Raw genomic sequence first — 23,120 nt, 5'->3', positions numbered from 1 at the left:
TTGTGTTCAGATATGCTCTCACCTGTGTGACTCCCGGACTTCTCCTCCTCCACCACTGCATAGACTTATCACCCCAATTTTTCCCCCCTCCATCTTTGTTTTGTTGTTTGTAGCGACCTTGAGTTTGAGAAAGGTGCTATATAAATGTCTTATTAGTAGTAAGGGACTGCTACTGTCAGACTTTGGTGATTTCGAGGTAAAGTAATTCGGCCATTGTGTTCACACATACAGCCCGTCCGTTTGATTCCTGGATCATGTCAGGAGTGCATGTCTGAAAGGGACTTAGCCCTTGTTGACATTTTGAAGGGACTTTACATAGACCTCTCTCTACAGGCACTCTTATCTTTACCCTCCTGACAGTGCTCTCTTACCACTATTGTTTTATTGCTCTTAGCACTGTTCTCTTACCCCTGGCCCTGTGCTCTTAACCGCAGAGGCGAGGTCACATAAGGACTGGGGTCAGCCGGGGTCACCCAGATTGACCGCTGGCCCACTCAATCAAGGTAATTGTGGCCTATGGATTTGAAATAGGAAAAAAAAAACATAGCTTGTCACATGTGGATTTTAAAATTAAATGTATTTAGTAAATAATAATTCTACTCCACATACGTTTAGAAATGTGATTTCAGAATTCTTCAGATTTCTAACCCTTTCAAATAAGATTCAAAGGTATAGCAACAAAGGTTTTCAACTGAGATTTTATTCAAACTCACAATCCTCTACCACAACATCCAAATTACACTGTGAATAACATTCCGATTCTCCTACTTACTCTTATCTGTTACCAAGTTAAAGATCAAAAGGATTTCACAAAGGGAACAGTACCTTTTTAAACTCCTCTGTTTTCCACAAGGACTGTCTTTAAAATAAATCATGATCAGAGTTATGACTTTTGATACTTTTGTGTGAAATCAACCCCCCATCTCGGAGCAAGAAACCACAACTTCAAACATAAGCAGAACAACAAAACCACTTACTGAAACTAAATTAACATAAGTGTTTGAAATAAGCCCATAAATTTTTCAGAACAGTGAATATGTGTTGTTTTTACACACAAAATACAGTTTTGTTGCTAATTACAAATGTAAGCTCTCATACATTTGCCTTTTGAAACTGGCAGGAAGCTAAACAAAACACTTTAGAATTCAGCGTTCGTCATTCCAAATAGTTTCAGAATGTTAACTCAGACAAATGAAAAGTTTTATTTTTTTAAAAATCGAACTTATATCACAAATATTATGTAAAAAAGTGTTGCATATATGTAAAAGTTTTGATAATATGTGTGAAAGAGTTTTACAGTAGTCTTGTTAAGATATTGCATGTGAGAGAGTGTGAAACAAGTAAATAATAAAAAAAAAAATGGCCCAGTTAGTCTCACAAGAGAAAGGAAAGGAAAAGTTCACAAGCTGACATAAAAAGTAAAATATTAGATAATGCCAGCTGCACAATACAAGGACAGGCGTGCTTAACTCAAAAATTAAAATCCCTCTTTGGGTGCGAGTTCGAAAAACACTGAAAACAAAGTTGAAAACTACTCTCAAGCACTAGCTCTTGATAAGTCTTTATTGGACCATGTCTTCAACAAACCTATGTGTTTTAGCCCTAGGCCATCATCAGCGTGTTAGCAATCAAAGCAGCTGTGATTTTAAATAGTTACAGGTGAGCCCTGTGAAATCACCTGATGGGCTGAGCCCTATAGGGTGCTTCCAGTCATAAATAGTTTCAATAGTGACCCTTCCCACCACCTAATCAGCACCCTGAACATACATTAATAGACTATCACTATTATCAAAAAATCCGCTGTACCCCATACATACATCTTCTTTAATTTCCCCTTGGGGATCAATAAAGTATCTATCTATCTATCTATCTATCTATCTATCTATCTGCATACAAACAAACCACACATGTACATGCAGTCAGCCCATATCGCAGAAAACATTTCAAAGCCAGCTCTTCATTGGGGCCACTGGGATGCAGGGTTTGGAGTGTATTACTCCAGAAGGCCTCCCGCTGCAGCAGTAGTGTTCCTTATCTCCACCCCCTTTGAGCTGTCTTACCACTCAATGCCTAGAACAGGGCCATGACGACAATAACAAGCACTGCTATGATGATACATGTACAGCAGATACATGTACAGTCCCTGTTGGGCCTGCTGTCGCGATGGAAATCTGACTGCTGTGCATAATATGTAATCTCACTTTCACGAGTCTGTTCCAGGAATTCGTTCAAACTCAATTTCTTTATATCTCTTATGAGGTCTTGGCTTATGCGATAGGTGTGACTACGGGAGAAATTTCTGTTGTCCGAATGCTGGATCACAAAGATTTGACTAATAGACCGGCCAAATCTAATGCTTAGAATAATGCGGTCAATATTGCTGTTATCCCACCTGCCAGTGTCATGTTCTTTGACATAGTCAGGAAGGCTCTCAGCCTCTTCCTTATTTAGGTTGCCAACCTCATAATAAGTAATATTCTGATCAAGGAGTCGATCATCATCATAAACAACATCACCGATATTGCAAAAGTGATGGAAACCAAAACAGCCATTCTTTGGGTCAGATGTAGTGAACATTTGATTGGACTGCAAGCTGATGAAGTCCTTAGCCAGCCAGAACAGAAGTCGAAGTCCATGCCTTGGCTTTGGGCGACCGAAGTAGGAATCCCGAAGGTGCTTCATTTCATTGAGTGTTTTTACAGGCATGGCTGGTGACAGTTTCTTGTAAAATCAGGAACACACTAGAATGACAACACTCATGGTTAGCATGTGACAAGGTTGTGGGTTCATTTTGAGACTATGCTAATGGTTGTCAGCTATAACAAAGTTGATATGATCCACAGTCATTTTACAACGGATAATATTTCCTTATTGTCCTTAGCACGTATGCAGTGTGCACTGTCAGTCTGTTATTTATTACCGGTAATTTATTTATCTATCTATCTGTCTGTCTGTCTGTTTGTTTGTTTATTGTTATTTCACTATCAAAGCAATCAGCATTTAATGTTTCATAGAAACATTCTAAAAGTTTTTGATTTGGCATCATAATTTAATTTCCATACACATCTACCACCTTTCCACCTGAAATATATTTCTATTCAACCCTAGCTCATGATTTGGTGTCATTAAAAATTGACAGTTCCCTGTCACAAATGTAGAATGACGTACATATCATGTTTTTGAAATAATAAAAATTAATTAATGAAATATAGCCGCAAGCGGCAATGGCGGGCCCGAGCACCTGCGGGCCGCAACCCGTGACATGTCGGAATCCAACAAAGCACCGACGTGGTGCGTTTGTGAAATGTACATATTTGATGCGTGTGCTATTTGCTTTTGTATTTTATTTTCTGCCACATGTACTCGCTTGGCCAGGTGGGGGCGCAATGCAAGGCAGGCCCATTGGGTGTCATCATAATCATGATATATATATCAACCTGAGAAATTTCAGACCATTCATTTTAAGCAAAGAACATTTCTGATACACTTTTTGGTTGGCCAGATATGGCGCTATGTTAGGCATAGAAATTACACATGTGAATATCATCATAATAATGATATCCACATTTTTTGTAAACTTTCAGATCAATCACTTAAGGCATTGTCCATTTTCTGGCACATTTCCTGCTTGACCAGGTGGTGGCACTATGCCAGGCAGGCCCATTGGGTGTCTGGATATCATAATAATTATAATATCTATTAACATGAGAAGTTTCAGACCATTTATTCAAAGCATAGAGCATTTCTGGCACATTTCATGCTTGGCCAGAAGGTGGCGCTATGCTAGGCCTGTGAATTACGCATGTGAATATCATCACAATAATGATATACAATATTTTATAAAGTTTCAGATCAATCACTTAAGGCATTTTCCATTTCTGGCACATTTCCTGCTTGGCCAGGTGGTGGCGCTATGCCAGGCAGGCCCATTGGGTGTCTGGATATCATCATAATCATGATATCTATTAACCTGAGAAGTTTCAGACCATTCATTCAATGCAATGTGATTTATGACACATTTCCTGTTTATGTGTTGAGATATTAAAATCATATCAAATATATTACAACATTCAAAAATCCATTCACAATTTAACATCAGCGACATCTTGGCATAATGTTTGTCAAATTTCAAATGAATCTGCAAAACCGTCTAGGAGGAGTATGTTCAAATTGATCAAGTGACATCAGTATAATTGTCATTCTTTCTGTTGCCAGTTGGTGGCGCTATGCCAAACATGCATTATGGGCATGTGAATATTATCATTAACATGGTCTTCAATGACCTGTGAAATTTAAAACATTTCAAGCCATGCATGGTGAATTATGACACATTTATTGTTTATGTGGAAGGGTATTAAAATGAATAATTTCGCCATTTCGTCAAATTACAACTTATCAAAAAAAAGCTTCACAATTTATAATCAGGAACATCTCGGCGTCATGCATACCAACTTTGACATGAATCGGATCAACCGTCTAGAAGGAGTACGTTAAAATTGATCATGTCCACAACGCACAAAATCTCAATTACCTCACTTCCTGTGGGCGTGGCTAATGGCATGTTAATACAAAAGTTGTTTGTTTTTGGGAGTTACATACACCTACCAAATTTGGTGTGTGTATCTAAAACTATATGCCAACCACAAGTCACAGTGACATAAGGGGGCGCTATGGTGTTGCTGGGCAACGCCCAGTGCCAAGCTTTTATCCCTGTCTATTCACTGTATCACTAGATGTGTGTGCCAAATTTCAAGACTTTTCGATTATGTCAACCACCTCAAAATATTTGCCAACCACGGGATCAGTCACCTAAGGGGGCGCTAGCGAGTCCCTGGGCCACGCCCGGGGTCAAGCTCTTGTACCTAACTGCGATGCGTGACACCTGACGTGTGTGCCAAATTTCAAGCGTTTCCGACCATGTTAACCACCTCAAAAACAGGAAAGCAAAAAAGTAGAATAACAATAATGAAATATAGCCGCAAGCGGCAATGGCGGGCCCGAGCACCTGCGGGCCGCAACCCGTGACATGTCGGAATCCAACAAAGCCCCGACGTGGTGCGTGTGTGAAATGTACATATTTGATGCGTGGGCTATTTGCTTTTGTATTTTATTTTCTGCCACATTTACTCCTTGGCCAGGTGGGGGCGCTATGCCAGGCAGGCCCATTGGGTGTCTGGATATCATCATAATCATAATATCTATTAACCTGAAAAGTTTCAGACCATTTATTCAAAGCATAGAGCATTTCTGGCACATTTCCTGCTTGGCCAGAAGGTGGCGCTATGCTAGGCCTGTGAATTACGCATGTGAATATCATCACAATAATGATATACAATATTTTATAAAGTTTCAGATCAATCACTTAAGGCATTTTCCATTTCTGGCACATTTCCTGCTTGGCCAGGTGGTGGCGCTATGCCAGGCAGGCCCATTTGGTGTCTGGATATCATCATAATCATGATATCTATTAACCTGAGAAGTTTTAGACCATTCATTCAATGCACTGTGATTTATGACACATTTCCTGTTTATGTGGTGAGATATTAAAATCATATCAAATATATTACAACATTCAAAAATACCTTCACAATTTAACATCAGCGACATCTTGGCATAATGTTTGCCAAATTTCAAATGAATCTGACAAACCGTCTAGGAGGAGTATGTTCAAATTGATCATATGACATCAGTATAATTGTCATTCTTTCTGTTGCCAGTTGGTGGCGCTATGCCAAACATGCATTATGGGCATGTGAATATTATCATTAACATGGTCTTCCATGACCTGTGAAATTTAAAACATTTCAAGCCATGTATGGTTAATTATGACACATTTATTGTTTATGTGGAAGGGTATTAAAATTAATAATTTCGCCATTTTGTCAAATTACAACATATCAAAAAAACGCTTCACAATTTATCATCAGGAACATCTCGGCGTCATGTATACCAACTTTGACATGAATCGGATCAACCGTCTAGGAGGAGTACGTTAAAATTGATCATGTCCATAACGCACAAAATCTCAATTACCTCACTTCCTGTGGGCGTGGCTAATGGCATGTTAATACAAAAGTTGTTTGTTTTTGGGAGTTACATACACCCACCAAATTTGGTGTGTGTATCTAAAACTATATGCCAACCACAAGTCACTGTGACGTAAGGGGGCGCTATGGAGTTCCTGGGCAACGCCCGGTGCCAAGCTTTTATCCCTGTCTATTCACTGTACCACTTGATGTGTGTGTTAAATTTCATGCGTTTTCGACTATGTTAACCACCTCAAAATATTTGCCAACCACGAGATCAGTCACCTAAGGAGGCGCTAGCGAGTCCCTGGGCCATGCCCGGGGTCAAGCTCTTGTACCTAACTGCGATGCATGACACCTGACGTGTGTGCCAAATTTCAAGAGGTTTCGACCATGTTAACCACCTCAAAAACAGGAAAGCAAAAAAGTGAAATAACAATAATAATAATAAATATAGCCGCAAGCGGCAATGGCGGGCCCGAGCACCTGCGGGCCGCAAGCCGTGACATGTCGGAATCCAACAAAGCATCGACGTGGTTCGTTTGTGAAATGTACATATTTGATGCGTGTGCTATTTGTTTTTGTATTTTATTTTCTGCCACATGTACTTGCTTGGCCAGGTGGGGGCGCAATGCAAGGCAGGCCCATTGGGTGTCATTATAATCATAATATATATTAACCTGAGAAATTTCAGACCATTCATTTTAAGCAAAGAACATTTCTGATACACTTTTTGGTTGGCCAGATGGTGGCGCTATGTTAGACATGGAAATTAGACATGTGAATATCATCACAATAATGATATCCAAAATTTGTGTAAACTTTCAGATCAATCACTTAAGGCATTGTCCATTTCTGGCACATTTCCTGCTTGACCAGGTGGTGGCGCTATGCCAGGCAGGCCCATTGGGTGTCTGGATATCATCATAATCATAATATCTATTAACCTGAGAAGTTTCAGACCATTTATTCAATGCATAGAGCATTTCTGGCACATTTCCTGCTTGGCCAGATGGTGGCGCTATGCTAGGCCTGTGAATTACGCATGTGAATATCATCACAATAATGATATCCAATATTTTATAAAGTTTCAGATCAATCACTTAAGGCATTTTCCATTTCTGGCACATTTCCTGCTTGGCCAGGTGGTGGCGCTATGCCAGGCAGGCCCATTGGGTGTCTGGATATCATCATAATCATGATATCTATTAACCTGAGAAGTTTCAGACCATTCATTCAATGCACTGTGATTTATGACACATTTCCTGTTTATGTGGTGAGATATTAAAATCATATCAAATATATTACAACATTCAAAAATACCTTCACAATTTAACATCAGCGACATCTTGGCATAATGTTTGCCAAATTTCAAATGAATCTGGCAAACCGTCTAGGAGGAGTATGTTCAAATTGATCATGTGACATCAGTATAATTGTCATTCTTTCTGTTGCCAGTTGGTGGCGCTATGCCAAACATGCATTATGGGCATGTGAATATTATCATTAACATGGTCTTCAATGACCTGTGAAATTTAAAACATTTCAAGCCATGCATGGTGAATTATGACACATTTATTGTTTATGTGGAAGGGTATTAAAATTAATAATTTTGCCATTTCGTCAAATTACAACATATCGAAAAAAAACTTCACAATTTATAATCAGGAACATCTCGGCATCATGTATACCAACTTTGACATGAATCGGATCAACCGTCTAGGAGGAGTACGTTAAAATTGATCATGTCCACAACGCACAAAATCTCAATTACCTCACTTCCTGTGGGCGTGGCTAATGGCATGTTAATACAAAAGTTGTTTGTTTTTGGGAGTTACATACACCCACCAAATTTGGTGTGTGTATCTAAAACTATATGCCAACCACAAGTCACAGTGACATAAGGGGGCGCTATGGAGTTCCTGGGCAACGCCCGGTGCCAAGCTTTTATCCCTGTCTATTCACTGTACCACTTGATGTGTGTGCTAAATTTCATGCGTTTTCGATTATGTTAACCACCTCAAAATATTTGCCAACCACGGGATCAGTCACCTAAGGGGGCGCTAGCGAGTCCCTGGGCCACGCCCGGGGTCAAGCTCTTGTACCTAACTGCGATGCATGACACCTGACGTGTGTGCCAAATTTCAAGAGGTTTCGACCATGTTAACCACCTCAAAAACAGGAAAGCAAAAAAGTGGAATAACAATAATAATAATAATAATAATAATAATAATAATAATAATAAATATAGCCGCAAGCGGCAATGGCGGGCCCGAGCACCTGCGGGCCGCAACCCGTGACATGTTGGAATCCAACAAAGCACCGACGTGGTGCGTTTGTGAAATGTACATATTTGATGCGTGTGCTATTTGTTTTTGTATTTTATTTTCTGCCACATTTACTCGCTTGGCCAGGTGGGGGCGTAATGCAAGGCAGGCCCATTGGGTGTCATCATAATCATAATATATATTAACCTGAGAAATTTCAGACCATTCATTTTAAGCAAATAACATTTCTGATACACTTTTTGGTTGGCCAGATGGTGGCGCTATGTTAGGCATGAAAATTACACATGTGAATATCATCACAATAATGATATCCAAAATGTTTGTAAACTTTCAGATCAATCACTTAAGGTATTGTCCATTTCTGGCACATTTCCTGCTTGGCCAGGTGGTGGCGCTATGCCAGGCAGGCCCATTGGGTGTCTGGATATCATCATAATCATAATATCTATTAACCTGAAAAGTTTCAGACCATTTATTCAAAGCATAGAGCATTTCTGGCACATTTCCTGCTTGGCCAGAAGGTGGCGCTATGCTAGGCCTGTGAATTACGCATGTGAATATCATCACAATAATGATATACAATATTTTATAAAGTTTCAGATCAATCACTTAAGGCATTGTCCATTTCTGGCACATTTTCTGCTTGGCCAGGTGGTGGCGCTATGCCAGGCAGGCCCATTGGGTGTCTGGATATCATCATAATCATGATATCTATTAACCTGAGAAGTTTCAGACCATTCATTCAATGCACTGTGATTTATGACACATTTCCTGTTTATGTGGTGAGATATTAAAATCATATGAAAATATATTACAACATTCCAAAATCCATTCACAATTTAACATCAGCGACATCTTGGCATAATGTTAGCCAAATTTCAAATGAATCTGACAAACCGTCTAGGAGGAGTATGTTCAAATTGATCATGTGAAATCAGCATAATTGCCATTCTTTCTGTTGCCAGTTGGTGGCGCTATGCCAAACATGCATTATGGGCATGTGAATATTATCATTAACATGGTTTTTAATGACCTGTGAAATTTAAAACATTTCAAGCCATGCATGGTGAATTATGACACATTTATTGTTTGTGTGGAACGGTATTAAAATTAACAATTTCGCCATTTTGTCAAATTACAACATATCAAAAAAAGGCTTCACAATTTAGAATCAGGAACATCTCAGCGTCATGTATACCAACTTTGACATGAATCGGATCAACCGTCTAGGAGGAGTACGTTAAAATTAATCATGTCCACAACGCACAAATTCTCAATTACCTCACTTCCTGTGGGCGTGGCTAATGGCATGTTAATACAAAAGTTGTTTGTTTTTGGGAGTTACATACACCCCCCAATTTTGGTGTGTGTATCTAAAACTATATGCCAACCACAAGTCACAGTGACATAAGGGGGCGCTAGCGAGTCTCTGGGCCATGCCCGGGGCCAAGCTTTTTTACCTAGCTGCTTTGTATGACACCTGATGTGTGTGCCAAATTTCAAGACTTTTCGATTATGTTAACCACCTCAAAATATTTGCCAACCACGGGATCAGTCACCTGAGGTGGCGCTAGCGAGTCCCTGGGCCACGCCCGGGGTCAATCTCTTGTTCCTAACTGCGATGCGTAACACTTGACGTGTGTGCCAAATTTCAAGAGTTTTCGACCATGTTAACCACCTCAAAAACAGGAAAGCAAAAAAGTAGAATAACAATAATAATATAGAAAAATAATAATAATAATAATAATAATAATAAATATAGCCGCAAGCGGCAATGGCGGGCCCGAGCACCTGCGGGCCGCAACCCATCACATGTCGGAATCCAACAAAGCACCGACGTGGTGCGTTTGTGAAATGTACATATTTGATGCGTGTGCTGTTTGCTTTTGTATTTTATTGTCTTCCACATTTACTCGCTTGGCCAAGTGGGGGCTTAATGCAAGGCAGGCCCATTGGGTGTCATCATAATCATAATATATATTAACCTGAGAAATTTCAGATCATTCATTTTAAGCAAATCACATTTCTGATACACTTTTTGGTTGGCCAGATGATGGCGCTATGTTAGACATGAAAATTGCACATGTGAATATCATCACAATAATGATATCCAAAATGTTTGTAAACTTTCAGATTAATCACTTAAGGCATTGTCCATTTCTGGCACATTTCCTGCTTGACCAGGTGGTGGCGCTATGCCAGGCAGGCCCATTGGGTGTCTGGATATCATCATAATCATAATATCTATTAACCTGAGAAGTTTCAGACCATTTATTCAAAGCATAGAGCATTTCTGGCACATTTCCTGCTTGGCCAGAAGGTGGCGCTATGCTAGGCCTGTGAATTATGCATGTGAATATCATCACAATAATGATATGCAATATTTTATAAAGTTTCAGATCAATCACTTAAGGCATTGTCCATTTCTGGCACATTTCCTGCTTGGCCAGGTGGTGGCGCTATGCCAGGCAGGCCCATTGGGTGTCTGGATATCATCATAATCATGATATCTATTAACCTGAGAAGTTTCAGACCATTCATTCAATGCACTGTGATTTAAGACACATTTCCTGTTTATGTGGTGAGATATTAAAATCATATCAAATATATTACAACATTCAAAAATCCATTCACAATTTAACATCAGCGACATCTTGGCATAATGTTTGCCAAATTTCAAATGAATCTGACAAACCGTCTAGGAGGAGTATGTTCAAATTGATCATGTGACATCAGTATAATTGTCATTCTTTCTGTTGCCAGTTGGTGGCGCTATGCCAAACATGCATTATGGGCATGTGAATATTATCATTAACATGGTCTTCAATGACCTGTGAAATTTAAAACATTTCAAGCCATGCATGGTGAATTATGACACATTTATTGTTTATGTGGAAGGGTATTAAAATGAATAATTTTGCCATTTCGTCAAATTACAACATATCAAAAAAAAACTTCACAATTTATAATCAGGAACATCTCGGCATCATGTATACCAACTTTGACATGAATCGGATCAACCGTCTAGGAGGAGTACGTTAAAATTGATCATGTCCACAATGCACAAAATCTCAATTACCTCACTTCCTGTGGGCGTGGCTAATGGCATGTTAATACAAAAGTTGTTTGTTTTTGGGAGTTACATACACCCACCAAATTTGGTGTGTGTATCTAAAACTATATGCCAACCACAAGTCACTGTGACATAAGGGGGCGCTATGGAGTTCCTGGGCAACGCCCGGTGCCAAGCTTTTATCCCTGTCTATTCACTGTACCACTTGATGTGTGTGCTAAATTTCATGCGTTTTCGATTATGTTAACCACCTCAAAATATTTGCCAACCACGGGATCAGTCACCTAAGGGGGCGCTAGCGAGTCCCTGGGCCACGCCCGGGGTCAAGCTCTTGTACCTAACTGCGATGCATGACACCTGACGTGTGTGCCAAATTTCAAGAGGTTTCGACCATGTTAACCACCTCAAAAACAGGAAAGCAAAAAAGTGGAATAACAATAATAATAATAATAATAATAATAATAATAATAATAATAATAATATAATAATAATCCTTACAAAAACAATAGGGCCTTGCGCCCTTCGGTGCTCGGGCCCTAATAATAATAATCCTTACAAAAACAATAGGGCCTTGCGCCCTTCGGTGCTCGGGCCCTAAATATAGCCGCAAGCGGCAATGGCGGGCCCGAGCACCGAAGGGCCGCAACCCATGACATGTCGGAATCCAACAAAGAACCGACGTGGTGCATTTGTGAAATGTACATATTTGATGCGTGTGCTACTTGTTTTTGTATTTTATTTTCTGCCACATGTACTTGCTTGGCCAGGTGGGGGCGCAATGCAAGGCAGGCCCATTGGGTGTCATCATAATCATAGTATATATTAACCTGAGAAATTTCAGACCATTCATTTTAAGCAAAGAACATTTCTGATACACTTTTTGGTTGGCCAGATGGTGGCGCTATGTTAGGCATGCAAATTACACATGTGAATATCATCACAATAATGATATCCAATTTTTTTGTAAACTTTCAGATCAATCACTTAAGGCATTGTCCATTTTCTGGCACATTTCCTGCTTGACCAGGTGGTGGCGCTATGCCAGGCCGGCCCATTGGGTGTCTGGATATCATCATAATTATAATATCTATTAACATTAGAAGTTTCAGACCATTTATTCAAAGCATAGAGCATTTCTGGCACATTTCCTGCTTGGCCAGAAGGTGGCGCTATGCTAGGCCTGTGAATTACGCATGTGAATATCATCACAATAATGATATCCAATATTTTATAACGTTTCAGATCAATCACTTAAGGCATTGTCCATTTCTGGCAAATTTCCTGCTTGGCCAGGTGGTGGCGCTATGCCAGGCAGGCCCATTGGGTGTCTGGATATCATCATAATCATGATATCTATTAACTTGAGAAGTTTCAGACCATTCATTCAATGCACTGTGATTTATGACACATTTCCTGTTTATGTGGTGAGATATTAAAATCATATCAAATATATTACAACATTCAAAAATCCATTCACAATTTAACATCAGCGACATCTTGGCATAATGTTTGCCAAATTTCAAATGAATCTGACAAACCGTCTAGGAGGAGTATGTTCAAATTGATCGATCATGTGACATCACTATAATTGTCATTCTTTCTGTTGCCAGTTGGTGGCGCTATGGCAAACATGCATTATGGGCATGTGAATATTATCATTAACATGGTCTTCAATGACCTGTGAAATTTAAAACATTTCAAGCCATGCATGGTGAATTATGACACATTTATTGCTTATGTGGAAGGGTATTAAAATTAATAATTTCACCATTTCGTCAAATTACAACATATCAAAAAAAGGCTTCAAAATTTATAATCAGGAACATCTCGGCGTCATGTATACCAACTTTGACATGAATCGGATCAACCGTCTAGGAGGAGTACGTTAAAATTGATCGATCATGTCCACAACGCACAAAATATCAAATACCTCACTTCCTGTGGGCGTGGCTAATGGCATGTTAATACAAAAGTTGTTTGTTTTTGGGAGTTACATACACCCACCAAATTTGGTGTGTGTATCTAAAACTATATGCCAACTACAAGTCACAGTGACATAAGGGGGCGCTATGGAGTTCCGGGGCAACGCCCGGTGCCAAGCTTTTATCCCTGTCTATTTACTGTATCACTAGATGTGTGTGCCAAATTTCAAGACTTTTCGATTATGTTAACCACCTCAAAATATTTGCCAACCACGGGATCAGTCAAATAAGGGGGCGCTAGCGAGTCCCTGGGCCACGCCCGGGGTCAAGCTCTTGTACCTAACTGCGATGTGTGACACCTGACGTGTGTGCAAAATATCAAGAGTTTTCGACCATGTTAACCACCTCAAAAACAGGAAAGCAAAAAAGTAGAATAACAATAATAATAATAATAATAATAATAATAATAATAATAATCCTTACAAAAACAATAGGGCCTTGCGCCCTTCGGTGCTCGGGCCCTAAATATAGCCGCAAGCGGCAATGGCGGGCCCGAGCACCTGCGGGCGAACCCGTGACATTTCAGAATCCAACAAAGCACCGACGTGGTGCATTTGTAAAATGTACATATTTGATGTGTGTGTTATTTGTTTTTGCATGTTATTTTCTGGCACATTTACTTGCTTGGCCAGGTGGGGCAATATGCAAGGCAGGCCCATTGTGTGTCATCATAATCATAATATATATTAACCTGAGAAATTTCAGATTATTCATTTTAAGCAAAGAACATTTTTGATACACTTTTTGGCCAGATGGTGGCGCTATATTAGGCATGTGAATTACACATGTGAATATCATCACAATAATGATATCCAATATTTTGTAAAGTTTCAGATCAACCAATAAAGGCATTACCAATTTCTGGCACATTTTCCTGCTTGGCCAGGTGGTGGCGCTATGCCAGGCACGCCCATAGGGTGTCTGGATATCATCATAATTATAATATCTATTAACCTGAGAAGTTTCAGACCATTCATTCAAAGCATAGAGCATTTCTGGCATATTTCCTGTTTGGCCAGATGGTGGCGCTATGCTAGGCATGTGAATTATATGTGTGAATATCATCACAATAATGATATCCAATATTTTATAAAGTTTCAGATCAATCACTTAAGGCATTGTCCCTTTCTGGCACATTTCCTGCTTGGCCAGGTGGTGGCGCTATGCCAGGCAGGCCCATTGGGTGTCTGGATATCATCATAATCATGATATCTATTAACCTGAGAAGTTTCAGACCATTCATTCAATGCACTGTGATTTATGACACATTTCCTGTTTATGTGGTGAGATATTAAAATCATATCAAATATATTACAACATTCAAAAATCCATTCACAATTTAACATCAGCAACATCTTGGCATAATGTTTGCCAAATTTCAAATGAATCTGACAAACCGTCTAGGAGGAGTATGTTCAAATTGATCATGTGACATCAGTATAATTGTCATTCTTTCTGTTGCCAGTTGGTGGCGCTATGCCAAACATGCATTTTGGGCATGTGAATATTATCATCAATATGGTCTTCAATGACCTGTGAAATTTAAAACATTTCAAGCCATGCATGGTGAATTATAACACATTTATTGTTTATGTGGAAGGGTATTAAAATTAATAATTTCGCCATTTCGTCAAATTACAACATATCAAAAAAAGGCTTCACAATTTAGAATCAGGAACATCTCGGCGTCATGTATACCAACTTTGACATGAATCGGATCAACCGTCTAGGAGGAGTACGTTAAAATTGATCATGTCCACATCGCACAAATTCTCAGTTACCTCACTTCCTGTGGGCGTGGCTAATGGCATGTTAATACAAAAGTCGTTTGGTTTTGGGAGTTGCATACACCCCCCAAATTTGGTGTGTGTATCTAAAACTATATGCCAACCACAAGTCACTGTGACATAAGGGGGCGCTATGGAGTTCCTGGGCAACGCCCGGTGCCAAGGCTTTTCCCCTGTGTATTCACGGTACCTCTTGACGTGTGTGCCAAATTTCATGCGTTTTCAGCGATGGGAAGCACCTCTTGTGGCATCACAATTCATCACATTTTAGTCCGCACAAAATCCCAAATACCTCACTTCCTGTTGGGCGTGGCTAATGCATTGTACATACAAAAGTTGTTCATCTTGGGGAGATACACACACCTACAAAATTTGGTGTGTCTAGCTGAAAGTATGTGCCAACCACTGGATCAATCACCTAAGGGGGCGCTACTGAGTCCCTGGGCCACGCCCGGGGCCAGGCTTTTATGCCTGTGTAGCCATTGTGATACCAGATGTGTGTGCCAAATTCCAAGACTTTTCATCCATGCTAACCACCTCAAAAATAGCAAAAAGGTGAACAAATAATAATAATAATAATAATAATAATAATAATAATAATAATCCTTTCAAAAACAATAGGGCTTCGCACCTCTCGGTGCGCGAGGCCGGGACGGCCTTGCGCACCGTCCCGGCCTTGCGCACCGTCCCGGCCTTGCGCACCGTCGGTGCTCGGGCCCTAATAATAATAATCCTTACAAAAACAATAGGGCCTTGCGCCCTTCGGTGCTCGGGCCCTAATAATCCTTAAAAAAACAATAGGGCCTTGCGCCCTTCGGTGCTCGGGCCCTAATAATAATCCTTACAAAAACAATAGGGCCTTGCGCCCTTCGGTGCTCGGGCCCTAATGACATCAATAACGTGGACATTCACTAAAAAAGAAGTGAATTACCTCATTACACTCTTAAAGCAATTACCTGAAGGATTAAACATGCAATGTTATAAGTAAATAAACTGAATCGTTTAGCAGTAGTAAAGTACTTTAAGTTTTGAGTCAGTAAGTTTTAAAGTATTGCTTCTCTGTAGCAAAACGCTTAAATGAGAGATGGTAGCATTGAAAGTTAACCTAAATTCACTCTCTTCAAGGTTACAAAGATAAAATAAGCAGTGTTTAAGTGGCAGGAATGCAGTACCTTAGTAATGGAGCACCAACTCTGAGGACTGTCGTTGCTGTGTGTTCAATGCTTCCTGGTTTTCCTTTGTAGTCTCTGCAGCCTTCTCGTTTCAGAGAAAATGAAATTTAAAGTGGCATGGAAGTAGTTCAGTTCGGTTCTATGGCATGGAGGAGAAGATCTCATGATATGTGGTAAACACAACCTTCTGTTTTAGGAAACATTAAAAGCTTTTCAATTTCAGTTTCTGTGAAAACGTAAAATTGTTTGGAAGTAGTTTAGTACATCATGATATCGGCTTCTGTGAATATAGGCTCTGGCCCATCCCCCCATGATATTTCTCAAGATAATTTGCATACCACGACTGTTAATGATGGGCAAATACCAACAGTATTTGAACAGAGGAAACACCCAGGAGCCAATCTGTGTTGATCTGTTGCTTAAACTGCTACAGCAACTTCCTGTGTGTCTTCCTCATCAAAATAAATATTACCGTATACGTGCTGCTGTAGAAGGGCTGTATTCCTGAAAGGCTTTACTACAGTGAAACAGGAGTGTCCAGCCATGTGATACGTTATAGGCATTTTGCCAGGTGGAGGGGTTGAGTTCTTCTGAAACCACACACATACGTACGAACGCACGCACAAACACACACAAAAAGACATATATTAAAGACCTCCGTGGTCGAGTTTTCAAGGCTTTAGGTGAAGCCACCGATGGAAAAAGAGGTAGGTGACAGTACCAACTTTGAATTTAAACGGTTTCTTCACAATGTATGAGTTGAAAATGCATCTTGTTGTCACATAAGGGCCCTGTTGTCATGTTGCACAGACATATTAATTGCATGTAGTGTCTGTTAAGAGGCACAAAAGCACTCTTCAGAACATGCCCCCAAAACTGGCATTGTAAACTAACTGAGAGCTCTGGGGCTGGTTCCCCGATAACGCTCACTCTTAGCGCGCTAAGAAGACTCAAAAGATATATCTTACCAAAGTTGTTTATGTTCTTATACTAAGTGTGTTCCCCAAGGTGTCCCTTAGGAAGCTTCTTAACACACTGCCTCTTATGTTCGATGTTACAAAGGCGCTGTCCCAAGTGAAGGTGCTGAATTAGTTGGCATCGATTGCTCAGGAATCGATTTTCCACTTCACGCGAAGGTGCATGACGGCGTTAAGAAAGACAACACGTTCTATGCAAATGAAACATTCCTCAAATTATTCCAGTAACTTTTATTTTAACTTAGTTTAAGTTATCAGTAAAATAAAGACTATTAATTAAATTATCAAATTGTCAGTAATATGTTCACACGATATGTTGTGAGGGGTAGACGAACCGGGTATCCCTTGCTAATCATCCACCCTCCTTATCCCGTTGTGCCACTTGTGCCGCTTTTTGGCATGGGTTTAACGACTTCTAAAAATGATGTAATACACTTTTATATTAATGGTAAGACACTTTACAATCAGAATGAATTGGCAAGCAGCTGCAGTTACTTCTGTTAATGTGGTATTGATTGCCATTGGTTAATGTTTTCAATAAAAAGCAACCTATCTGCAATGAACAGAGAGAGAGAGTTAGATACAGAATATGGTGGGAAAGCAACGTAAAAAAAGGGCACCAAGCTTCTTGTCAGAGGAACTTGAAGTTTTGCTGGACGAGGTGAGCTTGCACATGGTGACACTGTTTTCCAGCTTTCGGAATAACTTGTGCAACAGCAACAAAAAAGAGCTATGGAGCGACATAGCACGGAAGATGGCTGCCTCCGGATCAGGCACACCAAGGTCCTGGCAGGACGTCAGGAAAAAATGGCATGATTTTTCAAGCCAGGTTAAGGTGAGAGGTTCTGCTGTCCGTAGAGACCGGGCGGGGACCAGTTCGGTGTTGCCCTTTACAGCACTTGAGGAGAAGGCACTGGTGATCATGGGAGACACAGGCGTAAGAAGAGGTTACGCTGAACAGGCCTCATGTTCCAGGTCATCGCCACCCCCCAATGTGCCATGCTCTCCAGACACCGAGCCACCTGCAGCACTCTCCTCATCTGGCAGCACCGAGCCGGAAGAGTGCACTACGCCACCACCTCCCGTACGCACGTCTTCGCCAGGACTTCGCTTCACGACGTCGCTCCACAATCTCACCATGTCGGTGTAGTGAAGAGTTGGTGAACATTGAAAAGGAGAAGTTGGTCGTGTTGCAGGACATTCAGCGCCAGTTGACCAAAGCAAATGAGCTCGCTCGCCAGTCTCTGGAGCTGAAGAGAGCCAAGCTGGAACTGGTCAAGCAGCAGCATGCCCTAGCAGAGGCGCAATTCAACAGCCCCTCAATTTCGGTACCAATCTTGCTGCCAGCTGAAGGTGAGCCAGTTGTTTTTGGTTTTTAGATTTTGATGTTCCTTTCCTCACAGTTCCTAATCTGATTTTGGTATGTCTTTGTCTTTATAGATGCTGAGCAACAGTCACACCAGTGACCGTGTCTGTGTGTGTTTGTATGCGCATCTTCATTAAAAATACTTGATAATCAACAAGATTGTATGTCATTCTGTCTTCCTTAATAAGTCAACAACTGATTCTCTATTGCCATTGGAAACTTACGTGTAAAATCTTGTTCTATCTATGAGATACCTTATTTATCCACAAGAAAATTAAGCAGTGTCAATCTAAGTGCACATTCAGATATAAAGGCTCATTTGAAGAGGCTGCGTAAAGACATTAGGTGAAGCATGTCAATGATTGGCGTTGCATAGAGCACTTATGGAATGGACACAATGGCATGATAGAGTAAAGGTTTAAAGGATTAGAATCACACACAGAACATTTAATGGATGTGAGGTTTGGAACTCTCTTTTATTTGTCAGAAAACTAAAAATTCCATCATAATATGAATCAAAAGAAAAGTCCATTCAATCATGGATGATGGCTAATGATAGCTCAACAAGTTAATCCAAAAAGAAAATATAAATCAACCAAAAACATTTGCAATCAAAAGCTGCCTTGCCTCAACCCCGGCAGCGTGCAGGGCAGCCCTCTGAGGAGGATAGAGGACCTCAACTTCTCCCTCTCCATCCTCCTCCTCATCCAATTCCACCTCTGTGGGTTGGTCAGCGGTGTGAATAGGTATGTTCTCAGACGGTATCCACTTTCCCCGAGGAACAGGCTCTGACCAAACCCCTCTCTCTCCGCTTGTTCACCCACGGTAGAATTGGCCCAGACAAAGCTGTCGTGGGTGCTGCCTGGCCACCTTGCCACCAGGTCGGAGATCACACCCCTATGGTCCACTATAACCTGCACGTTTATGGCCGTGTATCCCTTTCGCGATATATACGCCTGATCAATCACTGATGGATTGGCGATAGGGATGAGTGTGCCATCCACCAGGCCCAAGACCAGGCGCCGTCTTTGATTCAACACAAGGACACGTTGGATCGCTGCCATAGTTGGTCACTTACTGGACACCACCATGCTTACCCATTTATAGATCTTAGCCATTTAGAGCCAAATTGTTTGCCAGCTTTTAATTATGCTTGCCAATTTGAACGCTTTAATTACATTACGAAATAGCCTAGGCTAGCCTAATCACCACCATATTAGTTCTGATACCAAATAAAGTCAACTTCATAAATAGGCCTATATCCATTGTGAACATATTTTATTATTAGTCTTAAAATTTCCATAACATAAAAGCATCGTTGAGCCACAACATTGTCAACATAGCCTGCCTTAGTTTGACTTGTACTGCGCTGCTCTGATTTCTAAAGACTGCACAGTGGCGGCGACTAGCGTCTTGAGCTCAAACAACGTTAAGAGAGAGCTTACGAATGGTCCAGACCAACCTTACAAACGTGTGACTTACAGAAGATATACTTAGCGTACGAACGTGTCTGGAATCGTGCCATAATGTTAAGAGAGAGGTTAAGGAAAAGGTTAAGAACTACTTAGCGATAAGACCGTTTTGGGGAACCGGTCCCTGGCCATTAGCTGCAGCAACTCCAGTTTGCTAGCACCGAAAAGAAAAGAAACTACAATTAACACGGTACAGTGCCCACAGGCAATGGCTGAGCCCACAGGGCTAGTAGCAAGGCAATTCAGAAACCACAGTGATAGCACACACACACAGCAAGCTATACACACACAGCAAATATCGCATCCCCGAGGGGGCACAGTAAAGCGCCTTAACCAACACAACAAGTCGTGAGGGACAAAATGTGAGGCCCACACAGGCCCTGTGAACTAGACCAATGCCCATGGGATATGTACAGAAATCACAAACAATAAATTGACAGAATAAATCAAAACACAAAATGATGAAACAAAGTAAACCAGAACACAAAACAATGTACTCGATAGTGAGTGGGTAATACCCACTTACCACCCCACCAGGGTTGCCAACTTTGGGTGTTTGGCTGGAGTGAGATTTTGTGAAGTCATAGTGCGTGTGCGTTAAATTTTTCCCTAAACCTAATTAAAAAAATTTCTGTTCCCTGACTCTTTTGCTATGTATAATCCCTGATTTAGGCCTATGTAAAAAAAACTAATAGAATGGAAAAGTTTCTTCAAAATGTACAATTAATTTATTGATTACACTTGAAAACAAGACCAGTGTTTTTACCCCGTGGCATGGAAGGATTATGAGCCACTGCGCCCCTGGGCACAGACATGAAAAGGGCCGCCCTGCCCACCTGAAAAAGGTAGCTCAGCAATGGGTCCGGGGGCATGCCCCCCGGTAGAAAGAAATTAAAAATAACCCCTTAAATGATGACTTCTGGCGAGTTTTGTGGAAAGAAATGGACAGATTGAGACTTACAAATATGAATGTGTGTATGAGTGTACGTATGTATCAGGGATGGAAATAAAATATTTTTTTCCACTTACCATTGTGGCTGGGGGATTCCAAAATCTACCAGCCACTCAACTTTTTTACCAGCCACTAAAGATACAGTATGAACATTTGATGAAAAATCATGACCAAAATGATCACGGTTATTGGTATTATTGCGATATGATTAAAATGTGCTGACTTTTTTTCTAAACCTATGACATCAATGTTGGACAGAACTCATAATTGGCCTGCCCTTCATGCCCAGTAGCAACAAAACTAAAGGACAACAGAACAGCTAGTGTCATAAAAGTGGTGTGGCTCCTTTAAGACACAATCCACTGGTGTGAGTTCTGGAGCCATCCAACTTTATCTAACTCTATACTAGCATATATCATCTAATTTTAATATTATATCTAGGCTATATTATTTAACATTTATTTTTTCTATTTGGCCTGTTATGAAATCATGCATTGCCCAATTTAAGCACACTTTTTTTAAGACACTTAAATACATGCATGCTTAGCATTTTGTGAAAATAAAAATGATGGCTACATAGACAAACTCTTAGCCATGAGCTGTATATCCTCTGATTTTAATATTTACAGATATATAGGTATTTAAGCACAGCTCAGTTTTAAGACACTTAAAGCCCAAAGTTGGAGACCATCAGTGTTGGGAACGTTACTTTAAAAAAGTAATTAGTTATAGTTACTCACTACTTGCTCCAAAAAGTAACTGAGTTAGTAACTGAATTACTCTATGATAAGAGTAACTCGTTACCAGGGAAAGTAACTATTTGCGTTACTGTTGCTATATGTCAAAGAATTTGGATTTTTTGTGCAGTTTTGAAAAGCCAGTTGAAATTAGTAGAACAGACAGGTGTTTGTAGGCTACATAACTTTCGATATTTATTAGATAGATAGATAGATAGATAGATACTTTATTGATCCCCAAGGGGAAATTGTACATCGACAGACCTACGGTTGACTTCGTGTCATAGGTTTTTGTTGTGAGGCAGAACGATCTAGCTTTTGCTGCTTGGAGGACATTGCTCCGAGTCCTTCTTTGCTAGTGGATGGCGAGCTATCATCTCTGGTGGAGGGGGGCTATCGGTGTTTTTGGCCACTAGCGTGTGTGAGATGCCTCATTAAATTAGAGTTGCTTACAACGGATGTCGACAAAGTCTTCGCTCCTGGACATAATGTACACATTACATGCACGTTCTTGCCTTTGACCACAATGAATTTGAAGTAGTGCTTATATCTCCACCTTGAAAATGCCAACTTTTCATCGGATTGCTCCTGACCTCTCCTGTTTCATCGAATCTCTACTTTAGCTGCTGTGTGTGTGTGGCGCGTGTGCTGGCAAGTGTGTAAAAACACTGGCTCTGATTGGCTATCATGAAACATGACTCTGCCTTAGCCAATCCTAATCGCTTACGTCGTTATTAACCCACCTCCTCACTAGCTGTGAGCCAGGGGTGCGTTCGGATTACACAGTTTATTCAATCAATGCAAAGTAAGTAACGCAACGCATTTAACGTCCAGTAACGTTAACGGCGTTGTAACGTTGTAAAAAGTAATTAATTAGATTACTCCGTTATTGACAAATTAACGCCGTTAGTAACGCCGTTATACTTAAATGCCGTTACTCCCAACACTGGAGACCATATAGAAATGTGCTACCATTTCAAAACTGATTACTCTAAAACGGCTTATTGTACAGGGGATTGCATTACACCTTTGTGTTCGGTAAGCTCTGCTATTTATTCTGGTTTACGGTTTGTTATGTAGTTGAACGAAAAGTTTGTGAGATAGCCAGGCTATTCAACCCTATATGAATTGAGATGAGCGCAGAGCTGTAGAGTAGCCTAATAGCCTATGATTATTTCTTGAAAGTTAATTTTCTCGCGAACCGTTTATCACCACAAATAGCGGCTATAGCACCGTATAAAAGTTATTTAATATGATATCTGTGTGATGACTAGCCTACTTTGTGAGT

General features: G+C 40.4%; 1 long non-coding RNA gene across 1 annotated transcript; it reads right to left on the bottom strand.

The window, feature by feature from the left end:
- Positions 1 to 680: 680 nt before the first annotated feature.
- On the bottom strand, positions 681 to 16,605 carry LOC143109594 (uncharacterized). Its single transcript, XR_012983909.1, has 2 exons — positions 16,329 to 16,605; positions 681 to 2,741 (listed from the first exon to the last, which is right to left on the bottom strand). It is a non-coding gene; the product is annotated as an uncharacterized LOC143109594 (long non-coding RNA).
- Between the last annotated feature and the right edge of the window lie 6,515 nt (positions 16,606 to 23,120).

Source organism: Alosa pseudoharengus, unplaced genomic scaffold (assembly GCF_046254945.1).
Source record: "Alosa pseudoharengus isolate Yale_2024_CS ecotype anadromous, Long Island Sound unplaced genomic scaffold, YU_APseudo_1.1 YU_APseudo_1.1_scf_7, whole genome shotgun sequence".
Classification (NCBI taxonomy): domain Eukaryota; kingdom Metazoa; phylum Chordata; class Actinopteri; order Clupeiformes; family Clupeidae; genus Alosa; species Alosa pseudoharengus.
Note: the sequence above shows the minus strand (reverse complement) of the source record. Positions and strands in the feature narration are given on the sequence as shown.